Source organism: Leiobunum rupestre, chromosome 2 (assembly GCF_980474605.1).
Source record: "Leiobunum rupestre chromosome 2, qqLeiRupe1.1.hap1, whole genome shotgun sequence".
NCBI lineage: Eukaryota > Metazoa > Arthropoda > Arachnida > Opiliones > Sclerosomatidae > Leiobunum > Leiobunum rupestre.
The window spans coordinates 84,354,831-84,381,582 of NC_143385.1; the positions used below are offsets into that span (position 1 = coordinate 84,354,831).

The following is a 26,752-nucleotide window of genomic DNA, read 5'->3' on the forward strand; positions in this document are numbered from 1 at the left end:
AAATTAGAAGGAAAACCAGCCTTAAGAAATTATAAAAATGATTTCACTTCATTATAATTAAGAATATTATGGAAATATTGAAATATTATCTATACGTTTCAAAGTGAATGAAATTAAATTAGAAGGAAAACAAGCCTTAAGAAATTATAAAAATGTATTCACTTCATTATAATTAAGAATATTATGGAAATATTGAAATATTATCTATACGTTTCAAAGTGAATGAAATTAAATTAGAAGGAAAACCAGCCTTAAGAAATTATAAAAATGATTTCACTTCATTATAATTAAGAATATTATGGAAATATTGAAATATTATCTATACGTTTCAAAGTGAATGAAATTAAATTAGAAGGAAAACCAGCCTTAAGAAATTGTAAAAATGATTTCACTTCATTATAATTAAGAATATTATGGAAATATTGAAATATTATCTATACGTTTCAAAGTGAATGAAATTAAATTAGAAGGAAAACCAGCCTTAAGAAATTATAAAAATGATTTCACTTCATTATAATTAAGAATATTATGGAAATATTGAAATATTATCTATACGTTTCAAAGTGAATGAAATTAAATTAGAAGGAAAACAAGCCTTAAGAAATTATAAAAATGTATTCACTTCATTATAATTAAGAATATTATGGAAATATTGAAATATTATCTATACGTTTCAAAGTGAATGAAATTAAATTAGAAGGAAAACCAGCCTTAAGAAATTATAAAAATGATTTCACTTCATTATAATTAAGAATATTATGGAAATATTGAAATATTATCTATACGTTTCAAAGTGAATGAAATTAAATTAGAAGGAAAACCAGCCTTAAGAAATTATAAAAATGATTTCACTTCATTATAATTAAGAATATTATGGAAATATTGAAATATTATCTATACGTTTCAAAGTGAATTAAATTAAATTAGAAGGAAAACCAGCCTTAAGAAATTATAAAAATGATTTCACTTCATTATAATTAAGAATATTATGGAAATATTGAAATATTATCTATACGTTTCAAAGTGAATGAAATTAAATTAGAAGGAAAACCAGCCTTAAGAAATTATAAAAATGATTTCACTTCATTATAATTAAGAATATTATGGAAATATTGAAATATTATCTATACGTTTCAAAGTGAATGAAATTAAATTAGAAGGAAAACAAGCCTTAAGAAATTATAAAAATGTATTCACTTCATTATAATTAAGAATATTATGGAAATATTGAAATATTATCTATACGTTTCAAAGTGAATGAAATTAAATTAGAAGGAAAACCAGCCTTAAGAAATTATAAAAATGATTTCACTTCATTATAATTAAGAATATTATGGAAATATTGAAATATTATCTATACGTTTCAAAGTGAATGAAATTAAATTAGAAGGAAAACCAGCCTTAAGAAATTGTAAAAATGATTTCACTTCATTATAATTAAGAATATTATGGAAATATTGAAATATTATCTATACGTTTCAAAGTGAATGAAATTAAATTAGAAGGAAAACAAGCCTTAAGAAATTATAAAAATGTATTCACTTCATTATAATTAAGAATATTATGGAAATATTGAAATATTATCTATACGTTTCAAAGTGAATGAAATTAAATTAGAAGGAAAACCAGCCTTAAGAAATTATAAAAATGATTTCACTTCATTATAATTAAGAATATTATGGAAATATTGAAATATTATCTATACGTTTCAAAGTGAATGAAATTAAATTAGAAGGAAAACCAGCCTTAAGAAATTATAAAAATGATTTCACTTCATTATAATTAAGAATATTATGGAAATATTGAAATATTATCTATACGTTTCAAAGTGAATTAAATTAAATTAGAAGGAAAACCAGCCTTAAGAAATTATAAAAATGATTTCACTTCATTATAATTAAGAATATTATGGAAATATTGAAATATTATCTATACGTTTCAAAGTGAATGAAATTAAATTAGAAGGAAAACCAGCCTTAAGAAATTATAAAAATGATTTCACTTCATTATAATTAAGAATATTATGGAAATATTGAAATATTATCTATACGTTTCAAAGTGAATGAAATTAAATTAGAAGGAAAACAAGCCTTAAGAAATTATAAAAATGTATTCACTTCATTATAATTAAGAATATTATGGAAATATTGAAATATTATCTATACGTTTCAAACCGAATGAAATTAAATTAGAAGGAAAACCAGCCTTAAGAAATTATAAAAATGATTTCACTTCATTATAACTAAGAATATTATGGAAATATTGAAATATTATCTATACGTTTCAAAGTGCATGAAATTAAATTAGAAGGAAAACCAGCCTTAAGAAATTATAAAAATGATTTCACTTCATTATAATTAAGAATATTATGGAAATATTGAAATATTATCTATACGTTTCAAAGTGAATTAAATTAAATTAGAAGGAAAACCAGCCTTAAGAAATTATAAAAATGATTTCACTTCATTATAATTAAGAATATTATGGAAATATTGAAATATTATCTATACGTTTCAAAGTGAATGAAATTAAATTAGAAGGAAAACAAGCCTTAAGAAATTATAAAAATGTATTCACTTCATTATAATTAAGAATATTATGGAAATATTGAAATATTATCTATACGTTTCAAAGTGAATGAAATTAAATTAGAAGGAAAACCAGCCTTAAGAAATTATAAAAATGATTTCACTTCATTATAATTAAGAATATTATGGAAATATTGAAATATTATCTATACGTTTCAAAGTGAATGAAATTAAATTAGAAGGAAAACAAGCCTTAAGAAATTATAAAAATGTATTCACTTCATTACAATTAAGAATATTATGGAAATATTGAAATATTATCTATACGTTTCAAAGTGAATGAAATTAAATTAGAAGGAAAACAAGCCTTAAGAAATTATAAAAATTATTTAACTTCATTATAATTAAGAATACTATGGAAATATTGAAATATTATCTATACGTTTCAAAGTGAATGAAATTAAATTAGAAGGAAAACAAGCCTTAAGAAATTATAAAAATGTATTCACTTCATTACAATTAAGAATATTATGGAAATATGGAAATATTATCTATACCAAGATTGTATTTATTATTACTATTTTGAGACCATTTTTACAGTTGCTCCCAAAACCCCTCGTGATCTAACAGTAAGCTTCTCCCCTTTAAAAATCAATCAAATCGTCTCGGAATATCATTGGTTCCCTAAAACTGACACGGGTGACGTTTATCCATTCTCTCGTACCGGATAAAATTCTATTGTAGTGCCCACGATTCATTTTGGATAATTACATTCAACGACGGAGATTTTTACCGCGACTATGTTGAAGATGGCACTACACAACACTAAGGAGCTTTCCCGTTTAATAAAGCGACTGACGCATACTTGGGCGCCGGTTCCAATTAACACGTGGCAACGAGGGTGCGGTTATTAAATAGAAGCGAGAAGGTTATTTAGTATTGTGTAGCGCATAGTCGCGGTAAAACCTTTTGGATGACCAATAGATAAATGAAAACTTTACTTTTGTGTATAGAGAGGCCGAAGACTTGGCCCGATTTTTCATGAACCAGGGAGGCTCCAAAAATGATTATCTGGCAAACCTGCCAAACCTAGTTGTCTGGATAAGTAGTCGATTGGGATCAAAATCCTACTCATTTTTCGGTTATAGTTTTATACAAACCATTATAAATAGTTAATGAACTATATCTTATTGATTATGTAAATAGTTCAGTTTAGGACTCACAATATTTTGAAATATACTATCTTCACGTAGGCTACCTCAGCTATATTTTGAAAATCGACTTTACCCGTGTGCTTCAGAAAATACCATTCTTATAGTATTGATTATAAGCAGAATTTTAAAAACCAAAGAATAAATAATTTTGCAAGTCGTACTGAAGTAACGCTTTGTTGTCTTTGTGAAAGTGTTTGGCCTGTTTAGCTAGGAATTTATAGAAAGGTCTATTCCGAAATGAACGCTCATATGTTTTTATTTTGAGTGATCGAGTGTGCGAGTGTTCAATGTTTAAGGCATTTTAAGTCGCTAGATGACTTGGGCCAAAGGTGGTGCCTTGGGTATTAGCCTAGCTGATTATTATTATTATTATTATTATTATTATAATTATAGGCGACGCTATTTTCTCTCTATTCAACCGAGCCAGCTCAGGCCGAGTGCCGAGGAGCTCATGCTCAGTCCTCTCCCTTCACCGCTCAGGGCAGCCAGCTCACTCTCCCCACTACACCTTGGGGGATGTCGAACTTAAGTCCGTCACCTCCCAAAAATACCCCGGGATTACGCTATCCTTTACTATTATCTGCACGTGAGCAGCTTAGACATCTCTATTTCTAGCAACGTCTGTTTTATGATGCTGATCAACCTGACATACTATTGAGCCTCGAGATTTCGATTCTAAATAGTCTGAATATTTTTTATAAGACTGTTGGTGTAAAGATTTAGTCGAAGTAAAGTGTTCTTCCAACTTTTTGGCCATATTTTTCCAGTCCGAAAACCCCTCAATAAATCCCGTATTTCTGCCACTTAAAAAATGCCGACAACAAAAACAATAAACTTTATCGTTTGCTACAGAATATTCGAGCATTTGGTATTTGGCGTACCAAGAAGAATTGAAGCCTTGGTTTTTACCAGCCATTAGGGTTTTGGGAAAAGACGCGAGCTGCTGAGATTTTTCAGAAAACAATTGAAGATGTTATTCGTGGAATCAATAACACGATAAATACCAGCGATGACATAATAATCGGAGGAATTGACACTGATGACCATGACCGGAAACTATCGAGCGTCTTGGAAAGAATCTCTTCACATGGCCTTACATTGAATAAAAACAATTGTGAATTCGCAAAACCAGAGATCACATTCTTCGGGCACATTTTTGGCACGGACGGTCTCAAACCGGACCCTAAAAAGATTGAAGCCATAAATTCTTTACCAGCCCCACGTAACATTTTTGAGTTACGCAGTTTCCTTGGACTAGCTAACTATTGCGCTCGATTCGTGCCAAATTTTGCAACTCTAACCGATCCGTTACGAAATTTACTTAGGAAGGACGCTGAATTTATTTGGACCTACAATCATCAGACAGCGTTAGAAGTAATCAAAGCAAACAGACCACCGTCATTATAGATGCTAGCCCTGTCGGTGTTGGCGCTATTCTCACCCAGCATAATACTCAGGGTCAAGAATATGTAATTGCATTTGCTAGCAAGGCACTGTCAGCAACTGAACAACGTTATTCTCAGATAGAGCGTGAAGCGTTGGCTATCGTCTATGGGTGTGAACATTTCGATCTTTATCTCAATGGCTCAAATTTCAAAATTTTAACAGATCACAACCCGCTGGTTGCGATATTCAATAACCCACGCACTCTCACGTCAAACCGCACCCATCAATGGATTCTCCGACTCCAGCATTACCAGTTTCGAGTCACCTATCAACCTGGAAAAAATAACCCTGCTGATTACCTGTCACGCCATCCTCTACACTTTCCGACCAATCACGAACTCAGCCTGGATGCGCTAGATGTTTCCCATATCGGAGCGATAACTATTTCAGACGTCGTAGCCGAAATTTCTAAGGACCCATTACTAAGCAAGGTCAAAGAAGCTATCTTTAACTCAAGGATTTGAGAGATGCATAAACCTGCCGAGACAGACTTGTTAACGTGGAATAACTACAAAAACGTACGTCTAGAAATATCTGAAGACAATGGACTGATTTTTCGTGGGGATTAAATAATTCTACCACCTTCGCTCGTTGATAAAGCGATAACAATAGCGCATGAGGGCCACCCTGGCATAGTTCGAACGAAACAGACTATACGCGACAAAATTTGGTTCCCCGGAATCAATGACAAAGTAAAAGCACGAATCGGTGCTTGTATAGCCTGCCAAGCCACGGTGCCACACTTCCAACACCAACCAGTGCACATGACTCCTCTACCCGAAAGACCATGGTACTCTGTGGCTATCGAACACTTTGGACCAACGCCCACTGGAGAATACATCTTAACCGTTGCAGATGAATTCAGCCGTTATCCCATTGCAGCAACGGTGTCGTCCACTTCGTTCGGTTCTAACGTAAAAGCGCCGCGTAACATTTTCTCCAAGTTTGGAGTACCAACGAATGTAAAGACTGACAACGGTCCTCCATTCAGCGGAGGCGATTTTGATAAATTTGCTCTCGAATACGGGTTTATTCATCATAAAGTAACACCTCGATGGCCACAGGCTAACGGACTTATCGAGCGTCAAATGCCCATGCTGGCTAAAGTTATACGCACCGCACTTCTGGAACACACGTCCTGGCAAGATGTCCTTCCTAACTATTTAATGAATTTCCGAGCCACGACTCACCCTACCACGGGACAATCGCCAGCAATTCTATTTTTCAATAGATCCATCCAAACCAAATTACCCGCTATTCTACCGCCCTCCCCACATGATAATGAAGTTCGCACGAGGAATCATCATAAGAAATCCGCAATGAAGAGTTATTTAATTTGGAGATAAAGTGTTACCAAGGTTGATTCAACGTAATAAATTTGATCCGTTCTATGACCCGCAGCCTTGGTCAGAAATTGCGGTCAAAGGATCCAGTGTAACTATTCAAAACAAGGAAGGAAAACAGTTAAAGCGAAATTGCTCTCTATGAAAACCGCTTAACGCTGGTCAAGAGAAAGAACGTGAACTTGGAAACGTTGAAGATATTTATAATAACGTATATGACCACAGAACGAGAACTCATCACCCACCACTCAACAACGGACCAGCTATCCCCCAATTACAACCAGCCATACCCCAACTACAAGTCAACAACGCGCCTGGACACAATACCACAACTCAACAACGCACCAGCCATACCCCAACCCCAAGTTAACAACATACCGGGAAACCATCAACCACCACTCAATAACCCACAAGGAAAGCAGTAAGGCAGTCAAAATTATCGGCGTAGCCTCCGACCACGTGAATCCATTAAGTAGCCGCATCGTCACCAGCCATGATGGAAAGCAACTTAAAAACAGATTGAATTCATTGTGTATTTTGTTTTATCTACTATTTCTTTATTTGGTAAAGGGAGGAGTGTAACATTCTCTATTCAACGCTAGCCTATCTCATAATTGAATAGCACGAAGAGAGATATAATTTAAACTTGCGTGTAATAAGAGCGCGTGGAGGATTTGAAGATATTAAAAAAACGGTTAGTTAAGAGGGTTTTTCAAAATGGAAAAGTAAAAATAAAATTATCTCCAGACTCTACTCCGTGTATTTCTTTATTACAACACAACAATAATATCATAAGCGAGGACACTAAAGGTACCACCCTCGGCACCACCAATAGTTTGGTTCAAAATATCTAGCTACTAAAAGCTTGAAAAAAGCCAACTAACTATATAAACTAGCCCGAAATGTTTGTATTTAAAACAAGCGCAGTATGGCTTCTTTAAACCTCTAGGAGGTAGAAGTCGGCAATTGCCAAAAATATTTAAACAAAAAGGACACTAAATTAACTGACTGAGAAAGTCTCGAAATGTAGAGAACTGCTTTGAAGAAGCGCGCAAAATGAAATGAAACTCTGGTAAAAATAATGTCTTAACTTCGTTTAGATAAGAGTGACCACCAGCCTTTCGAACACGTTACCCAGTGGGCGAATCACAAACCCCCAAATAAGCTGGAGCTTTCCAGTTTTACCCCCATGGTGGAGGCCCACCCCTTCTAGGACGATATTGCGCTTATCAACAAACGACATTCTTGACAACACGGTAGCTCTCGGACGAACAGGTGTCAGAGGTGGAGGGGAGCTAAGGTCTAAGGTCATTTTTACGTTTTACGATAACGTGTGCGGCTTATGGAAGCAGCTGTTTTCCCCCGAATTTCAATGATCCCCCTTTACAAATAAGCTCGGAATGTTAACACCGCTTAACCTACCCTTTACAGGCTGCAGGGGGCCCCTGAGGGGGCTTGTTTTCTAAAGTGAAAAGCAAAGATTACCGGCCGTTCAGGAATAAAAAAAACTGGTAGTCAACTAGTCATCTTTTCAATGAATTTTAGGCCCCAAGAAGGCACCTTTTCTTAAATTGGAGGGCCCAAGTAGGCCTATAGTTCTTAAAGTGGAGGTCCCCTAAGTAGGCCCAAAATTTTTCAACGTAGGCACGTGCCTACTTGTGCCTACCGCTGGCGGTGCTACTGGTTTACTGCTGTATCTTGAATAAATTCTTCCCAATAAAAATATAATCTAATGCTAAAACACTATCATAAAACGTATTGTGGCATTTGTCGCGGCCAAAAAAAGACCGTTGTAAAAACAGAGATAGAACATGGATAGTAGATTTTAGAGGATCGGTAAAAAACCTGGTTTTTAGCCCCCGTAAACCAATCACACTAAGGGAGTCGTCCAAGGTTATTTGAAAAAAAAAAAACAAGTATCGCTAAGAGTGGGCGATACTGTTCGAAAAAAGAAAAAAGATAAACACGACTTACATTTTTACACCAAAAGGTATTTTTTCACGTTTTTAAAGATTAAATATGATATACTAAATATCAGTTGATAGTTTTTATTGAATTAAAAAACCAAAATTAAAAATTACTAAAATACAAAGCGCAAAAATTACGTAACAATATCAACCGCATTAGATTGCCATTTTGAAATTTTGAGATCATGTGGTACAAACGACCTTGCAAGACTCCCTCTGAGTCTCTCGAGCTGATTGATACGCGGGGAGAAATAAAATGCACTGTCGAAGGGTATCGAAAACCGGTCCTCTTAATTTACTGTCCATGATATTTTTTTTCAAAAATCAGAAGTGATATTGAAAACTACTAGATGGCGGTAGCCGTTTCCTTTTTGTGACATTTTGACCCGAGTAAAATTCTGTCGGGGGGGATAAAAAGAGGAAGAGCATTTAACAAGGGTTTTTCGGAGCTCCTTATAGAAATAACATGAGAACGGAGTGTCCCTGTGTTAATCAGTCCCTGGTTAGAGTCATGTCTAAATAACTGCAGTATATATTTTGAATTTAATAACTGAAGTCACTAGTCACTACTGACGAAACTTTTGTTACCTTCGATTTCGCTACGAGGTTACAATAGTCAGTATAATTACAAGCTTTGAAGGTATTTTCTTTTTTGAAAAGTTTATACCGAGCGACCACATTTCGTTAAAATATTAATTGATTAATTAATTATTTAACAATAACCATATTAATTATATTAATAATTATTATAATTTAATTTTTTGTCACGCAAGTGGACAAGTAATGGAATTGCTCACGACAGGTACCCATACCTCTTCTTGGAATGCTTATCCTGCCGTATCGCGTATGGTTAGATCACTCTGACGGCTTTAGCCCCGCCTACGAGAGAAAGAATGCCTTTTGCGCGCGCTCCCCTCTCACGTTGTTGTTTGTTGTCAAAAAAAACGTCAGGTATGGATTATGACTTCAAATTAAGGTTGGCTGATTTAAATAAATTTTGAAATAAAATGATTTTTTTACGATAAAATTATTGATTGAAATAAGTATTTCAGTAAGGGAAAAAATTGCAAAAATTGTTTGAAATATAATCACAATACAAAATAAGTCTGAGAAATCTAAAATATTCAATAGAAAATTATTTTAATTAAAATTGAATTGAAGCGACGGAAACCCTTTAGTTCTGCTCCAAAGTGCTGCCGCATTTATTTTGAAGGGGAACTACAACTTCTACAAGCGAGTTCTTTGGAATCAAAGCTTGTTTATCTGACCATTGTTAGTATTTTGAGAGAACAAGGTGAGGCGGTATACGAGGGGGGTCACTAAATTCGGGGTATTCGATAGGCCCTCGAGCGTTTTCAGACGGAGAAAAACGTTGTTTACAGCAGCGCAACAGACAATCCAAAGACAGCACTTGTGTCTGTGAATAAAGGAGGACCCAGAAGCCGTATTCTCCCTTTGATTCTCTCGGTAGCTGGTACTCTATATTTATTTATCCATGTTTCTATAATCATCCTACAGTTGCTTCTGCTAGAGTGTTTTGTCCCATTTTCAGTGGGAAATCTGTGGGTTTCCGAAACGGTGTCCATTTATCACACATATTCCGATTTATTTATTATTTCTCACTTATTAAATTTTCATGAATTCATACCTCTACTTGGAATGCTTATCCTGCCGTATCACGCATGGTAAGATCACTCTGACGGCTCTTTGGCCCCGCCTACGAGAGAAAAAATCCTCTCTGCGCGCGCTCCCCTCTCACGTTCTTGTTTGTTAAGTTTACATAGAAAAACCGTCAGCCACATCGAGACGAAAATCTGCCGCGATAAGCATTCCAAGTAGAGCTATGGATTCCTGATTTTCTTTATTAAACCAATTCTTATGGAAAATATTGACAAATAATTCCACGTACGAAAATTCATCGAATAGTAAGTTAAAATGAATGAAAAATAAGTAACGTAATTTGTATTTTCAATATGGAATTGTGAATAATATGTCAGTCAACCTGAACCCGCGACGCACGAGACTGCAACGCGAACCAATATAACGTAAATGTTTTTTTTTACAAAAAGACTCTACTAACAAATAAGTTTTGTCCAACTTTGACCACAAACTATAGGAGCTACGGATAATCGGCAATGAACAATTTTGGTCTTTTGACCATTCTTAACAACATATTTAAATTTGAAATAAATCCATAGAAAACCTTTTAACACTGAAGAAGTGCGATGTTCTTTCCTATATTTTGTAAAATATTCTATTGACGCAGGTCATCTTAGCTATATTCCAAATATCGACCTTCTAGATAGCGAGTTAAAAACCCTAAATTAAATTGTACTTTTCATACGGTATCATTTATAGTGCCAACTTATAAACAGCCCTGATAGCAATGCTGCCTGTCGTGGTTTGTACAAAAGTCCGGCGCCCACATTTTGGCGCGAAACAAAGTCGTACCACCTCAAAATTGAAAACTTTGTACAGTTTTTAGAAGAACGGTTTTAAATGATAAATATTTGCATTATTGTATTTTCATCGTTATAAGTCATGATTTAAAACCAAAAACCACTTCTTTCTGAGATATAAATTTCTCAGACTTGCTTGGTTATTGCTCTCAGGTGGCGAGGCTGGGTTAGGAATTTTATCTTTTGTCGTTCTTATTTCTAGCTCTGCAAAGCTCTCAGAGAAGAGTGAAAACTCACAAAAGAGAAAATACATTATTATATATCTACTGAATTGGCACCAGCCGGTAATTTTACGCTTTAGTCTTTTTGACAAAATGGCGTTTCGAAGGGAGGATAAATCTAACGTAACAATAGTGTGTCAATGTATTCGTTTTTGAAAGGAATAATATGTTACACGCGACGTAAAAGTTCGGAGGGGAGGGAATGAAGTTCAAAAGTAGAAATAGTGTCGCCTGGCGGCAGCTTCGAGAACTAAGGAAGCACTGGGGAAAGTTGTCCATCCTAGCATAGCCATTTATGTGGTCTATCTCGATAGCAGCATTCACTAAATCGTTAGCATTGGAAAGAATGGAAACTCTTACACCTTTGGTAATTATGTCACATTTGAACGTAATTATAATGGCGAATTGCGGGAGAAATAGGTGACTGACGCAGCCCAATTTTTTAAACATAAACTAAACAAACCTTTCCTGTAGTTTCTTTAAGTAATCACAGGTAACTCAGAGGTAACACTGACAGGTTTCATTCTGTTAAACGTTGACTACGTTATCATAAAGGCCCTTGCACGAGAAATATCTTCAAATTATTATTCGCCAGTTCTGACCACTAGGTTCTCTCGTATCCAGACCCCGTTGCCTAGGCAACAAAAACGTTTCAAAAGTCCAGACCAGCCAAAAATGTTTTTAATCATAACGTACATAAGAAAATACATAACGAATTTCGTGAAAACCAGATCCGAGAGCCATCTGTCGTTAATTTGAAGCCACAAACAAGTTGTCGCGCCGTTAAAATGTACCCCCTTGTCTGGAGGCGTGTACGGGCCTTTATAATAACGTAAGCAACGAGTTAAAGAGCTTCAGAATCATTTGAAAAAATTCGTCCCGAATTTCAGGTAGCTCCTCCCCTTCTGTACCTCGTGATAACAGTTACTACCAATCAAATTCTGGCATGTTTCAGGCCCTATTTCCGAATTCTGTGACTCTTTAAGAAATACGTAAGACGACGTATTGACCGCGGAAGGCTTTCCCAAAAAAACACTTTATGAACAACAAGAAATAGAACAAAAAAATATCCGCAAAAAGCTTTATGCTTAGAAAAATAACGCCATCTGCTTTAATACTTATCAATAAAATGTTGTATTTTCACTTTCCTACATTCAATTTAAGGTGAACCCCAACGAATGTTTAGTACTGGCGAATGTCTCTAGATGGGGTAAGAACAGCCTCAGCTTCGCGCTGTATAAACTAGATAAGGTGAATTAAATTATCTCCAACCAAAGGCTGCAATATGCTTCAAAAACCTCGTCTTTTAATTAATTCATGACTCGGCCACAAAGTCATTAAAAATTAAGAGTTGTTCCATGTTTATGAGTGTTGAATGTGTAATTATTTATACAGAAACCGTCTTCATTAGGAATTGTGCTCTGAACATATTCGAAGTTATTAGCTATGTAACAAAATAAAACGAACTCCATCCATTTATCTTGCGCCATTCTCATTAAAAAAATATATTTAAAAATTGTAAAATATTTATGAGTGGAGATAGTTCGTTAAGTTTGAGATTTATTTAACCGAAATAGATGATTAATCGAAAAATTCCTGTGACTAAATTCGAGAATATATACCATTGTTTTAGCCGCAAATAAAGAATGATTCTAATATAACCCAAACATCAGGATAACGGATCCGAAAATGGTGAAATTAAGCAACAGAGATTTCATATCATATTCATGGATATATTTTGTTGGGAATATCTTAATGCAGCAATTCCAAATGCGTTCTTTGTTGTATTCCAGTGGCCGTGGTTCTGGCGTTCTTCATTTGCTGTGCGCCCTTTCATTCTCAAGCATTATCCAGCAACCCCCCCCCTCCTTGAGGAGTTCTGTAATCCAGAAAGCCCATACTCCACGCTTGCAGTTGCCGAGAAGTGTGTTTCATTCACCCACAGAAATCGGATAAATAAGATTTCTCTGTGCTCCCCCATAACACACTCTTCGCTCCGCCTTTGTCGAAAATGTAATTATCCTATCCAAATCTTTGGGCGTGAAATTCAAATTTGGGTAGCGGAACCGAGCGTAGCCAGCTAAATATGGACATACGGACACTGAGTACTAATACTATGAAAAATAATAATAATCAGCTAGGCTATAATACCCAAGTCATCTTGCGACTTTTGAAGCCTTTAATTCAGGTGGCCGGGTTACAATGCGTAGGAGGGTGGTGGCAAGCCCTTCATGCCACGCGAGCCAACAGCTCCCTGCACTTACTATTATTAAGTAAATGGAATCTGTAGGACGCAGTTGTGAGTCACGTGACGAAATGACGTCTGCGTGTTTTCCAGAAATTGTAACAAAGGTATTAAGAAGGTAGTTCCTGGCCGCATTTTTCAAAGAGGAAATCGTGAAAAAAATTAGATCGGCCATTCGACCAGGAAATTATTGATTCTATAGTAAAAATTATCGAAAAAAGGGTGGTACATAATACTAGGTTGAAATAATGTGTACGCCCCTAAACTTCGCTCTAAATTATCAAAAAGTAGTATAGTTATAGGACGTCTGGCATCACTGATAGTGAATAATAATAAAATCAAAAATGGACTGGACATGCAACTTGGTTTTCTTCATACTGCCAAAGCTGTTGTCATAGTTCTGGCAGTAGTGTTCGAACGGGGGGACAGACAGTTTGGGGATGATTTTATGGAAAGATATTTATTCATCATTGAAATCTTGGAAGAAACTGCAAGAAGAAAAATTAGAGGAATAATTTGATTCAGTACAGTGGTAGTAAGTCCTATGAAGAGCCCCACGAAGATTAAAATTAGCGACCATGTTTAGGGGTTAACTTCTAAATTGCTTAAAATTCTATTGAAATTAATTGTAGAAAGCATTTATAAAGATTTATACTTTGAATTTGATTCGTCATATTTTGATTGCTTTAGCAAAAAAACAATTCGGCAAAGCCATAAGGTCAGTTCCACATCAACATACTTAAATTCTAGATACTAGGACTTGAATAGTGACTCCGCGAGCCCCTTTGCAAATACACGGAAGTTATGTAGTGCCCGTTCGTCAGCTTTTGGAAATCCCAACCAATCTGACCTAATACACTAGGTTGGAGAAGCTGCCGAAAACGACATCTATCTTAGCATCCAGGTACTATTACTACGCATCTAAAGGACCCTTAGGAACATTCGTATATAAGCAACTTATATAGATGGAATAACTTTGGGGCCTCTAGGCGGCCCTCCAGAAGACCTCTAGAGCGGCACCCGGTTCAACATGACACTCTGCCCTCCTATCGGTACTTCTCCGCAGTGGAGGTTTGGTGAAACTTATCAACATAGACCTACATTTTCTGAGTATTACCGTATTGGCTGACAAATACTTACATTTTATTGCGTTATTTATGGCACTACGCGAAAATAATTCCCACAAGTCCCTTAGGGGAAAAAGAGGATAGAATATCTTCTGGTGATATCGAACGGTGTATTTAAAAGATCGATAAAATCGTAAGATCCGCTAATCAAACAAAGCCGTCAAAAGATCAATTACCCGCCAGCAAAAACTCATTATAATCTGGGACTTGATTATCCGAAGACCTGGTTCAGTAATTGCCAAGATCGAAGGGGGAATACTAGCTTTGAATTGCAATTAATATATCTAAGAGTAAGAGTGGATAAAAACGCCGTCGAAATGTTTTAAGAGGTTAATTTGTAATGCAAATTTACAATTCGGCTTTCTTGAGCTAACAGCGATAACAGCGTCCCCTTTACAAACTTTGACGTTCTCGAGAATTAATTGACGTCACGCCGGTTACGATGGCGATCGGTGTCGAGTCAGATAGCTAAAGGCGGATGCTCTTCTATTAATCTAGTTAAGTTTTACTTTAACATAACGCTGCTGTTTACGACATTTTCGACAACCCCCAATATGAGAAAAAATTTACGTGGAAATTATGTAATAATAATAATAATAATCATCATCATAATTAGCTAAGTTTATAACCAAAGCAAAACTTAGGCCCAGGTAATTTAGCGACTTTTAATGCCTTCAAAACAGGTGACCGGGTTACAATGAGTTACGAGTAGGAGGACGGTGGCCAGCCCTTCATGCCACCCGAGCCAACTCAGCTCCCTACACTCACTATTACCAGGGTTGGATATTATTTTTAGTAATCAGCCTGACTAGTAAGCCTACTATCTTAATTTATTTTAATAGTCACTGACTAGTGGGGGTAAAAATGGGGGTATAAAACCAGAAGGACAGCCAACATTGTGCTTGACCCGTCAGAATTAAAATAGGAGTTTTTTATCACTTGAGTTACATGACTTCGGCCAATCACAATTTTATAAATAAAATGGGATTGATGAATGATGAATTTATGATGCGCCATATTCGCCATTATTTATGAATATTAAGGTAATTTTAGTAGTCAGAGCATTTATTTTACCGTAAATCTCAAAAAGGTTTTATGAAAATGGGAATCCGAAGATATATAGCTAAAACCCCTTTAAACAAAGGGGACGGTAATTATGGTGTCCAAGAATTTGTATTTATTTGTACTTGTTGAGATGGACTTGTCGAGACGATAAATGTTTTTATGATTGGTTGTTTAGTTTCGTAAAAAAAATTTAATTTAATTTCGGAAAAATAATATGGTTTTCGAGAGAATTGTGGTACCGATTATGGTTTAGCTAAGGTGTACGGCGAAATTGTTGAGGCGATCGACGCGGGGAATTATGTCATGGCTGTCTTTATTGACTTAAAGAAGGCATTCGATTTCGTAAACCACGATCTACTCTTGTATAAACTAAATCTAATGGGAGTTCGTGGAAGAGCGTTAGAATGGATAAAAAGTTATCTATACAATAGAACAGCTCAAACAAAGATTGAAGTAAGCTATTCCTTAAAAAAATTATGTCTTGTGGCCTTCCCCAGGGATCAATCTTGTCGCCACTGTTGTTCAACCTCTTTCTAAATGACCTAACATAGATAATTAGATAAAGATAATAATTTAACACTCTACGCGGACGACACTCTCCATCTAGACGCAAATACGAATCTAAGTACATTGTACGCCCAAACAAAGAAAAAACTGTGTATATGATTATTAGAACAAAAAATAAACCCATGACAAACAATGTACATAATATCAAATTAGATGATACCAATTTAAACCAAGTGTCGGTAGCTAAATATTTGGGGTTGTGGATAGACGATCACTTATCTTGGAATATTCGTGTAAACTATTTGGTTAAAAAAGTATCGTTTAGTGTTTATCTCTTAAGACGAAACCGTGAACTATTCAACTCTAGTGTAATTCGCCGATTGTATTTGGCGTTCGTCTACTCCCACCTAGCTTATTGCATATTTATTTGGGGTAACACGTCAGTCCACAATTTAAATAGATTGGCTGTGCTTCAAAAGAAAGCGATACGTATTCTAGACAATGCCCCATACTGCACCGATCTTTAAAAAATTCAACCTTCTTAAAATTGAAGAACTATATATGTACAATATGTTGGTATTTATTTACAAATCTTTGAATAATAATATGTATAATATTTTTAATTATAAAAAACAAACGAACTATGGTTTTAGAACACAAATGATACTCGCTAATACTTTGCCTCGCACTAATATTAAATTAAACTCAATTCTTTACAAGGGTGTAAACCTTTTTAATTCTATGGCTCTATCGGAACCCCCCAAATTATATAAATTTAAAAAACTGGCTCGGGAATTTATTCAGAATTACCTAGATTAGTTATAAACATGTCTGGAAAATGTAAATTACTGTATGTAAATAATTATAGTCACTGACTCTAACGTAAAATGTAAATAGTTGTATGTAGCCTGTGTTGCGGCTTAAAAGTCACTCACTGACTTAGCCCATAATTCCTGTAATAACACTTTTTTGAACTAACCAAATAAAGATTATTATTATTATTATTATATTTAGCGTTGCTGCCAATCTCCCACACGCTCGAAGTCTAAGCTGCTTCCTCGTTTGGGCAGTACAACATCGAATAAAATGTAGCAGTATTAAAGTTTTTATTCTGCGTCATGAAATGTCTACTTTCCAGCACCGTTTCTCTTTTTAACAGAAAGTTCTTGTATAATTGGAATTTATCATCACGAAATCTACCATAGTCGATCATTAATTCCAGTTTTCAAAGGTTCCTAAAAATGGATTTTCCAAAGGCTTAAGACTAGTTCTCAAACCGAACGCCGAAAATGAACACCAATGTCTAGCTATAAGCAAAAAATTGGGTTTCGCATCGTTAGAGTTCCTTGACGAATTTCTGACTAAGCTACTGACTTTTCCATCACCGGAGATCATCACTGATTTATTTGACGTCAAAAAAATTTTTAACCTTTATTTTAATAAAGGTTTTCTATTTGCAACAGAAATTAAATTCCCTGACATTTCCCTGATTTTTAGACTATTTTTTTTTAAATTCCCTGACATTTCCCAGACTTTTAGACTATTTTATTAAAATTCCCTGACATTTCCCTGGTTTTTAGATATTCCCTGACATTTCCCTGATTTTTAGACTATTTTTTTAAATTCCCTGACATTTCCATGGTTTTTAGACAATTTTTAAATTCCCTTACATTTCCCTGATTTTTAGACTATTTTTTAAATTCCCTGACATTTCCCTGATTTTTAGACTATTTTTTAAATTCCCTGACATTTCCCTGATTTTTAGACTATTTTTTAAATTCCCTGACATTTCCCTGATTTTTAGACTATTTTTTAAATTCCCTGACATTTCCTGATTTTTAGACTTTTCTTTTAAATTCCCTGACATTTTCCTAATTTTTAGACTATATTTTTAAATTCCCTGACATTTCCCTGATTTTCAGACTTTTTTTTATATTCCCTGACATTTCCCTGATTTTTAGACTATTTTATTAAATTCCTTGATTTCTGTAACATTTTTTAAATTCCCTGACATTTCTCTGATTTCTAGACTATTTTTAAATTCCCTGAATTTTTAAATTTTTTTTTTAAATTTCCTGACATTTCCCTGATTTTTAGACTATTTTTTAAACTCCCTGACTTTCAGACCCATATTCAAATTCCGTGACTTTTCCAGTAATTCCAGGTTTTCCAGGCTACCCAGTTTAATTATATCTTGTTCACGGCATCATCAACTTTGAAAGGAAACTGAAGTTAGTGATGCGGATTTTGAACAAGCGCCAAATTCCCGGGGCACGACGGAAAAAGGCCACATGGCATTGACCTACACCAGCAACCCCTTCCCATTGGAAATTTCCGATAGAAGGGCCCGTGACGACGTAATTTGCCCCTGGGCCCGAAATATCTCTACACGGCCCTGCTATCACGAGATATTACTTCCATGGTAACATTTTCAACGGTACAAGGAATATAATAATTTATCATTTATGGTTCACTAATTGTATTTTCCGTGTGAAACAAGGTCTCATGGAAATTTTGTCTATGGAAATGTTACACATGTAGTCAATTGTTTTCGTTTCTATATAGTAGTCGCCTTATATTTACTGTGGTGTCACCACATTTATTTAAGTCTAGTCAATGCTACCATAAATAAACTTATGATGACTGTAAACTTGTTCAGCATTTCTGCGGCAAGTTCTGAGGAAATTGCCGCCATAAATGTCTAAACACGTAGATTATCTTTTCGCGTGTCCCACTGCATTTCACAATTGATCAAATAAGAAAATACAGACTGTTTCCTCCGATGTTCGGCACCTTTGAGTTGGGAATAAATAGAGGTACAACTAAATCTGGCTGGCGCGGGACCAATTTCGTTCAATAAGGAGACTTTATCAACTTTATCGTTCTACCGTGGCGGCATCTGTCTCTAGTGGGTGCAACTATATTGCAATTGAATTTTTTCGTGAATCTGATGCGAGATTGAAATGTATGATTACTCGTAACAAACAAACCTTTGAAGTTGTTTAAAAATAATTTTATTCTGTCAACACGATCCTTTTTAACTCAAGTTACGGTGAGTTAGCTAATAATTATTTATTTTTAGCCATATAACTTTACAAAATATAGATGGTGCTACCGCGTAATTATAAAGATGAATTTCTTAGTCTTATCAGAACAGGTCCCGCGTAACCATGGCAACCGAAATCGTTATTGTAACTCTAGCAGTATTATTCCCAATTCAATGTTCGGCACCTTTGGGGAAAATCCATTCATGGTAAATTATGGAATCCTTTGGGGAACTTTGTTTATTTTAGCGTGACCTTATTTGGGGCAGCTTATTGGCTTTATTCAAACTTGGTAACCCGAAGAGACCGTCCACTCTGTTCCGCGAATGGAGAAATAGAAACTAGAGAACAAGTCTGTGAAATCAATATTGTCGCGGGATTCGGGTTTTCCCGTGTAAAGCGTCGACGTCAATACGAAATCTCCATTCTCAAGAAGAACTCGCGGATAGATAAATATAAACATCGTAAGCGGCCTCATGAAGGATGCATTTCCATTCAAGGGTATGACTCAGTTTCCCAAAATTGATCGAGCTCTTAAAGACGTAACTGATGCTAATTTGACAGTCGAAACTCTGAATTTCTACGAAAGCACTCTAATATTCTCTCGGGAAACGGTGGGATCTTCGACCTTCCTTTCGAAATCGGCATTCAAGCTTGGGCACGTTTGAAGGATATACCCGAGACTTTATCCAGTCAAAAAACCAGGTTTTATAGGAAATACTCGGAACCAATTATGTTGGATTTAAAAATTTCATGGAATATGCCCTAGTGTTCGCCGTGTGCGTTCCCCGCCATCTTGGAAGATGGACGACAAAATCACCCGTTTTATGAAACCTTATATTTTACTAACCGTTCATAGTGGAAGCATTAGAAAAGGGATAAATGACCCCCAAGACAGTCTATTACTACGTTTATGTCCGGTTCATTACTTGCAAGTAATGCACTTTTAAAATATGATTTTTTTTTCTCGAATTTAAAAAATGTGTTTGTTTTCCGCAACTTTTAGAGCATTTTGTACTATCATTTTACTATGCATTATGAGTAGCACAAATTTGCACTTGCTGTAAGCATAATTAAGTAATAAATACATTAGTATACCACAATAGAATACTTTGTAATTGTAGGTAAGCCTTCTCAAATGGGCAAACGTTTTGGCAGGTTTCAGAAAATTTGTTAAGGTGGCCCATATTTCAGATAATGGGTTCAGCATTAATGAAGAGATAAAAAGATAGCAACCGGGCCTACAAAGGTATTCCTGCGCATAAAACATTTTATGCATTATAGGAACAGGCATATTCTTTATAATCTTGAGATATTTAGGTCCACGTGTTTAAGTTAATTTAAATACACTTTATGGGTGAAAAGATGTGAAACATCAACAGAGTTGAATTACATTATGGTGGTAACAATAACCAGGAATCCATACCTCTACTTGCAATGCTTATCGCGGCCTATTTTCGTCTCGATGTGGCTGACGGTTTTTTTGACGGCACTATGTTAACTGAACCACGGGGTCCACGGCCAGCTTTGATCACGCGCTGTTCGCGCTACAGCGGCCAACACATTCGTCGAAATTCCGCGAGCAAGGATTTCCCCCCTATAAACTGTACTATAACGTGTAGGAGTTCAGCGCCACGCTCGGTTGTTATATTGACTTGAATGACTTCAATGTAAAAACTATTCTAAAAATAATAATCCGCTAGGGGCGCTCACGTCATACACATCTTTTGCTCATAGGTTAACACAGAAACGTCAACGAATGAGATGGCCGCTGTAACGCGAGAGATCAAAGTTGGCCGTGACTGAACAAACAACAACGTGAGAGGGGAGCGCGCGCAGAGGGGATTTTTTCTTTCGTAGGCGGGGCCAAAGCCGTCAGAGTGATCTTACCATACGCGATACGGCAAGACATGGACAGTAAATTAAGAGGACAGGTTTTCGATACCCTTCCACAGTGCATTTTATTTCTCCCCGCGAATCAATCAGCTCGAGAGACTCCGAGGCCGAGGGAGTCTTGCAAGGTCGTTTGTACCACGTGATCTTAAAATTTCAAAATGGCAATCTAATGCGGTTGATGTTGTTACGTATTTTTTTACGCTTTATATTTTAGTAATTTTTAATTTAGGTTTTTTAATTCAATAAAAATGATCAACTGATATTTAGTATATCATATTTAATCTATAAAAACGTGAAAAAATACCTTTTGGCGTAAAAATGTACTTCGTGTTTATCTTTTTTCGAACAGTATCGTCCACTCTTAACGATACTTGTTTTTTTTTTTCAAATAACCTTGGCCGACTCCCTTAGTGTGATTGGTTTACGGGGACTAAAAACCAGGCTTTTTACCGATCCTCTAAAATCTACTATTCATGATGTAAGGCTAAACGTCATACAACAGGACGTGCTTTTGGCAGCCATTTTTTTATGTTGCTTTCGAAATAGTAAGTATGGTTCACTGATGAAATGATGACACCCACTTTTGTGACCCTACCGCACCAAAATGCGGAGTTTCTTATTTCAATAAAATTGGGTTCGATTAGTCGTAGGTCGTCGCTAGTGGGAGGGACCTTCTTTCGTTGCCATGGTAACGACTTTATGGCGACCATGACGTTATGGGGCCCATGTTGGTGTGGTGTATTGCCTCGTGATCGGTGACGGAGAGTAATCCTACGAAGTATGGCTACGACGCTACAAGCAAGCAAGCACCGAATTGAAAAATGATTTGTTACGTTACATTGCAGTGCCTCTTTGTAATTTATTGGCTTTTTTTTTCACGCTATGCATAATTTGTAAACTGGCAGTTTAATATACAGAAAAAAATGTTAAGGAGTTGTAGGGGGTTGAGAAGTTTGCCTGTTTTTCCCCCATTTTCCTACGATGAGTTAAATGAGCACCAGAGAGCAGGGTAGGCAATTTTTTTATTTAAAAAAAAATCAAATAAATCAATTTTTTTATTTAAATCGGATTTTTACGGATTTTTCGATTTTAATTAAAATTTGAAAGTTTTATATAATTAAGCATCATAATTTTACCAAATACAAATATGTTTTAATTTATTTATTAATTTTTAATGTATTCAATTTTAGCTATTAATCATATAGAAGTTTTTATTTTTAAAACCTATTTTGGTACTTTATAAAAACATTTCAGCGGAATCCCCACCCTCAGGTAGACTCCAATGCAACATTAGGGGGGGAAGTACAATAAAGATTATATTTAAACCTAAATTATAGCAATTGGCAAGCAGGCTGGGCGAATAACCGAAACAACCGAATAATTCGGTCGAATATCGAGACGCCTCTTTTGGTAGTTGATCGAATATCGAATAGCATTTGTATTATTCGGTCCTTAATATTCGTTAAATATTCGGCGAATATTCGGAAAATATAGTTTCTTATTTCCGCCTCTCGAATAGGCCTTTACTACAACATAGAAAGCTACGGGGAGACGGTGAAGGCCAAACCTATTTTTTTTGGGGGGGGGGGGGAATTACTACGGTAGAGCTCTCAGAAATTGGCGGTTGACGGATAGGACGGCGGCGCTCAGTAATCAAACGGTAATTTTATATAAAAGATCGTTGTCATTGGTCAGTTGGCTCTCCGCCGAATTTGGGTATGAAAATAAGTTCTATTATCTCGGGCATATTAACTTAGGACAAATTTTTATTTTATTAAAAAAATAGAGATAACAGTAACAAGAGATAACAGTAACAACAACTAGTCTAGTATAAAAAACGAAAAACTAAAACTAAAACTATTATCCCTTCAGCATATTATTCGACGAATATTCGATAAGGTAATATTTGTATTAAGCCCAACTATTCGGTATTTGGTTCAAAAGCTACTATTCGTCTCGGTATTCGATTAGAAATTTATTGGTTATTCGATATTCGTCTCGATAGGCTAAAAATGCTATTCGCCCAGCCTGTCACTTTTTTCTTTTTCAAAAATTCTATATAAAAATTGATTTAAATCAATGAAAAAATCATTGATTTAAATCAGCCAACCCTGCCTGAGACCAGCCTACTTGCAAGGGCTAGTAGGCTGCAACAAGCGTAAAACCCAGCAGCAGGGAGTAGGGACTTTAAATACTGTTTAAGTTTACTTTTTTACGCTGGTTACCTCGATTTGTTTACAAAGTCCTTTTTCCCTATCACACGAACCCAAACCCTTAATGTGCGCATTTCCCTGCTGCTTGGTTTTGGGCTTGTTGCAGCCTACTTCCAGGGGCTAGTAGGACACACTTTGAAGCTCTCTGGTGCTCTTTTAACTCATCGTAGGAAAATGGGAAAAACAGTCATACTTCTCAACTCACCCCCCATAACTACTTCGCATTTTTGCATAATCTTTTGAAGCACCCTGTATTTTAATTAATGTAATATGAATTAATTTAATATTAATGCAATATGAATTAATTTAATATTAATGTAATATGAATTAATTTAATATTAATGTAATATGAATTAATTTAATATTAATGTAATATGAATTAATTTAATATTAATGCAATATGAATTAATTTAATATTAATGTAATATGAATTAATTTAATATTAATGTAATATGAATTAATTTAATATTAATGTAATATGAATTAATTTAATATTAATGTAATATGAATTAATTTAATATTAATGTAATATGAATTAATTTAATATTAATGTAATATGAATTAATTTAATATTAATGTAATATGAATTAATTTAATATTAATGTAATATGAATTAATTTAATATTAATGTAATATTAATGTAATATTAATTAATGTAATATTAATTAATTTAATATTAATGTAATATTAATTAATTTAATATTAATTTAATATTAATGTAATATTAATTAATTTAATATTAATGTAATATTAATTAATTTAATATTAATGTAATATTAATTAATTTAATATTAATGTAATATTAATTAATTTAATATTAATGTAATATTAATTAATGTAATCTTAATTAATTTAATATTAATGTAATATTAATTAATTTAATATTAATGTAATATTAATTAATTTAATATTAATGTAATATTAATTAATTTAATATTAATGTAATATTAATTAATTTAATATTAATGTAATATTAATTAATGTAATCTTAATTAATGTAATCTTAATTAATGTAATCTTAATTAATTTAATCTTAATTAATGTAATCTTAATTAATTTAATATTAATGTAATCTTAATTAATTTAATATTAATGTAATATTAATTAATGTAATCTTGTTTAATTTAATATTAATGTAATATTAATTAATGTAATCTTGTTTAATTTAATATTAATGTAATATTAATTAATGTAATCTTGTTTAATTTAATATTAATGTAATATTAATTAATTTAATCTTGTTTAATTTAATATTAATGTAATATTAATTAATTTAATCTTAATTAATTTAATCTTAATTAATTTAATATTAATGTAATATTAATTAATTTAATCTTAATTAATTTAATATTAATGTAATATTAATTAATTTAATATTTATGTAATATTAATTAATTTAATATTTATGTAATATTAATTAATTTAATATTTATGTGATATTAATAAATTTAATATTTATGTAATATTAATTAGTTTAATATTTATGTATTATTATTTAATTTATTTTTAAGCTATTGTTAATTAATTTAATATTAAAATATTGTTAATTAATTTAATATTAAAATATTGTTAATTAATTTAATAGTAAGGTATTATTATTTAATTTAAAATTAATTAATTTAATAGTAAGGTATTATTTATTAATTTAATATAAAGGTATTATTAATTATATTATTATTAAGGTGTTATTAATTGATTTAATATTAATGTATTATTAATTAATTTAATATTATGGTATTATTAATTAATTTAATATCATGGTATTATTAATTAATTTAATATTATGGTATTATTAATTAATTTAATATTATAGTATTATTAATTTTTTTAATATTATCGTATTATTAATTGATTTAATATTACGGTAATATTAATTAATTTAATATTAATGTATCATTAATTAGTTTAATATTAATGCATTATTAATTAGTTTAATATTAATACATTATTAATTAATTTAATATTAATGCATTATTAATTAATTTAATACCAATGCATTATTAATTAATTTAATATTAATGCATTATTAATTAATTTAATATTAATGCATTATTAATTAGTTTAATATTAATGCATTATTAATTAATTTAATATTAATGCATTATTAATTAATTTAATATTAATGCATTATTAATTAATTTAATATCAATGCATTATTAATTAATTTAATATCAATGCATTATTAATTAATTTAACATCAATGCATTATTAATTAATTTAACATCAATGCATTATTAATTAATTTAATATCAATGCATTATTAATTAATTTAAAATTAATGCATTATTAATTAATTTAATATTAATGTATTAGTAAATAATTTAATATTAAGGTCATCTTGCGACTTTTAAAGCCATTAATTAGGGTGGCCGGGTTTCAATGCGTAGGAGGGTGCTGGAAACTAGGAGGATTCCAGCTAACCGAGTTTTCATATTCCTAGGTTAAAATCCCTTCATGCCAAGCCTTGATCGCCAGTCTGCAGATATCCAAGGTGCGTTGTATCTTAGGCAGTGGTGTCAACCACAACATAAATTTAATAAATTGGTCCCTTTATCAGAGTCGAGGGGCAGATCACTCCTCCTTCTAAAAATCATATTCCTAGAGCAAAAATTAACAACCAAAAATGTTAATCGTGATAAAATTTTTAATCACAAGGTAATCTGTTTAATCGCAACCTAATCTTTTAATCGATATTTAATCGCGATCTAATTTTTGAAAATATTTTATTTTTTAATCGCGAACTTGTCGATTTCTTGAGCGTGGACAGCTCAGACCGTCTTTGAATAGAATATCAATAATGAGCATCACTCAATCTGTCAGAGCTGTCAAACAAGTTGTCAGAGCTGTCAATCAGTTGTCACTCGTCAAAAAAATAAGTACAAGATGAGAGGGAGGGGTGGATATTTGCTCTCTTCTCGATCTATCGTGATTTAATCGGCTTAGAAACTAACTCGATTTAATCGTGATTGAATTATCTTAATCATGATTTAATCGGAATTAATCGATCAAGGGTCTAAACTTAATCATCGAAGTGAACTGCCCATCTATGATGCGCAGGACTTAATATGCATTTGATTTTCATAGATTTAAAGCCAGCCCGTGTTTGTGTGCTTTCTTTATTTTTTAAACCATGTTGTATTCTCAGGCCGGGAGTAGTGGCGTACTCGTGTAATCCCAAGCGTCTGGGAGGCAGAGTTTGTGGATGGCCGTGGAAGACCACCAATCCCCCAACGGGTGGTCGGAATACTTCCGCCACGGGTGTCCCCGCCCCTTTCCCCACGTATCCCCCCGTTGGCCAGGGGCCGTTACACTTATCTCACCCTGATTAATCAGTTATTGTGTGCTGGTGTCTAAGGCCTTGGGTCGACACCGATTTGTGTGTATAAAAAAAAAATTGTATTCTCAGCGTCTGCTGCAATTATTAAATCAATAGTTTACTTGATCATCAGGTCTCCTTAAATTTGGTTTATAGGACCA

General features: G+C 33.6%; 1 protein-coding gene across 3 annotated transcripts in view; it reads right to left on the bottom strand.

Annotated features, from left to right (window-relative positions):
* LOC149959843 (neuromedin-U receptor 2-like) overlaps window positions 1-26,752 on the bottom strand; it is a 185,581-nt gene that overhangs the window by 108,356 nt on the left and 50,473 nt on the right. Inside the window, exon 2 of one of the 3 annotated variants that reach the window (XM_090166550.1) lies at window positions 6,943-7,038. The exons of the other annotated variants lie outside the window; for them this stretch is intronic. The gene's annotated coding sequence lies outside the window, so the exon portion shown is untranslated. The remainder of the gene's footprint in view (window positions 1-6,942; window positions 7,039-26,752) is intronic. 3 annotated transcript variants of the gene reach the window in all.